Source organism: Calypte anna, chromosome 1 (assembly GCF_003957555.1).
Source record: "Calypte anna isolate BGI_N300 chromosome 1, bCalAnn1_v1.p, whole genome shotgun sequence".
NCBI classification, from domain to species: domain Eukaryota; kingdom Metazoa; phylum Chordata; class Aves; order Apodiformes; family Trochilidae; genus Calypte; species Calypte anna.
This window is the reverse complement of record NC_044244.1, coordinates 114860446-114863200: the sequence shown is the minus strand read 5'-3', so window position 1 is coordinate 114863200 and position 2755 is coordinate 114860446.

The window sequence follows — 2755 nt, the reverse complement described above, 5'->3', positions numbered from 1 at the left end:
GTTTTAAAGTAGTTTCTCCGTTTTAAATTATAACGTTCCTTAAAAGAACATCATTTGCTGATTAGAGGTATCAGTTTGTTTAGCTGCAGTGCCTGAAGCTTAAAATTTGATTGCATTCATTTTAATCACATTAACTGATCTTATTTTCAGAAACTTGGAGTTGTTTGTTCCAAATATGTTTATGAATTCTTAACTCATCTCATTTATGCCACAGCTGAAACAGTATTGCTCTTACTAATTCCTAACATCATAAAAGTCAAGCTACACGGAGGAGAAAATTCTGGAAGCAGGAAGATTCTTTTGAATTTATTTGAAGTAAACTGACTTAATTTCAAGTCTTTCATTTTGCTTATACTGCCCTAAGGGACAGGTTCCAAAAACACACGTGACCTTTGTGCCTTAGATGTAAAAGACCTGTCAACTCCCAGACACTGGGAGTGACAGTAATACACTTGGCCCACCTCACATGTCCCCTGGCTGTGGCAACATATCGCTTGTTAGTGATGCTTTACCATCTCCTCCTTCTCACTTAATTAAACTGACCTTCCAGAAGCAGCGAGCAGCTCCAGCTGCCATCCCTTACCCTCTGGCCCACAGGACAAGAGAGGAGAAAATAGATGAAAGGAGGAGAAAACAGACTAAGGAAGGGAGTGTTATTTTACAGCACACCTTCCTGGTTCCTGTACCACTTCCTCTGACCTGTGATCAGAGTACATCCTCACCTTGGCTGTGGGATCTTACTCTTCAGGAGAAGACAAACATGAACTTTCCGGGCCTGCAAGGTAAGAACCAAAGAAGGTTAATTTTTAAAAAGAGGTTTTGGTGATGGAAGAAACCGCACTCAGCTAGGCACCATCTACAGAACTTCTTTCTGCAGTATTGTGGAGGAAGAGGTACCTCTTCAGAAAACTTTGGTTTCAGTCAAGGGTTAGAGTAGGACCTACAATGAATTAACTAATGGCTTTAATGTCAACACATTAAAACCCGTTTTCCTAATATCCTCTTTATAACAGTTACGCCTGTGGGCCATGGGTGAAGAAGAGGGATCCAAGGACATAATGTGTTGGTGGTAAAATATTGCCCAAGTGCAAAATAGAGCTCCTTTCACACTGCTGACTGCCAGTGATCAGGGAGTGCCCATGCTTCCCAGGACATCTCTGCTAGGGATATCTGCATGGGAGAGTAGGAGGTTCACTAGCTTTTCCAGAAGTTAATGGTTTTTAGGTTATATTTTAGGAAGAGGTCATCACTGGACCATAAAATACTTGGAACATGTCCTCTCTTACCCAGAAACTCCTGTAGCAACGGTGGAGAGGATGACAGTGGAAAATTCCTGTGCATAACAAGGTCAGATATACTGATTTTTTTACCATCCAAGCAGTGAAAATCACCAGGAGAGATAGGCAAGGCTTATCCAGACACAGCTCCAGGAAACATGAGGCAAGAATAGGACCTTGATGTAAATGGGAGTCAAGGACCTTAATGAAAATGGGAATTGAGCCCACTGAAAGCATCAGTCAGATCTCTCGCTGAGATAGGGTTGTTCTAATTAGCAGAAATACTTGCAACTGCAATCTGTCTGTTCAGACGCAACTGAATCCAAAGGTGGATGCAGTAAAATGTGGCAAAGTAACCCCAGTGTGTGCCTTTGAGCCTGGCTATGCTGAAAGGCAAAGTGAGGCTAACAAGAGGGGAGCAGTTTGTAGGCAGGGTAACATCCAGAGGTTTAACTTCTCTGCAGTAGGTAACAAGCACTGACATCCCTGAAAGTCACCCTGCATTGAAGAACAGCAGCCCAAGGTGGGGCAGTGAGGAAGACAGCCCAGCCCAGCCCAGCCCAGCCCAGCCCAGCCAGCACCAGCAGCTGCATTTCCAAGCACAAAGGCGAAGTTCTCATTGCAGGGACTTCTTGGTGGCCGAGCCCTGTGTCCTTTCCGAAGGAGAGAGAGGTGTCTCATCAAACTGTGTATTAAATTATGTTCAGTTCCAAAGAGCTTGTGCCTTTGTTTTGTGCTTTGGCTCTGACAGAGGGGAAAAGAGGAGGAGAGGCAGCAAAAGGAGGGAAAAAATACATACAAATTCTTCTAAAATGGTTGTGACTATAAAAAAGTAGCGCCGAGTTTCTCCTTGGCACAAGTGCTGAAAGCAGTGAGGTGACAAAGAGACAGCTGAGTATCAGCAGCAGTGTGGAAAACAGCAAATTAACCAAGCAGTAAATGAGTGGATAAAGCTTGGCTGGATTTGTTTGGTTTTGATGAGGTGTAAAAGTAAATGTAATAATCAGAGAAAGGAATCATTCCATTTCAAAATTACTTGTAGACTCAACAGTGGAAGTTTTATTTTCAAATCTGAAACATAAGCTTATACATATACATATATATGAGTTATGTTTGTGTATATATATTATATATATATATATAATTCCCTTTACCTACCTTTTTTTGTTAGAGAACTTGAATCATCTGACTCATATAGCGAGCTTATAATAACCGTGTTTGTGTGGAAAAGCAGTGGGTTTCTTCTGTCACTTTGTGAAGCCTTAAGAAGTTTGAAATGCCCTTTAAACAGCCTTAATTCTGCCTACTTCAGAGAAATCTCAACTTACAGAAAGCTGGGAAGGGCAAATGTGCTATACTCTGAGCCGTAGCAGTACAGGTCTGATCCACTCAAGCACGTGCTTTATATCAAGTATGTGAGCAGTACTTCTGACCAATATGGTTTACTGAATCAGAGCCTAATTTTATAATATCCCATC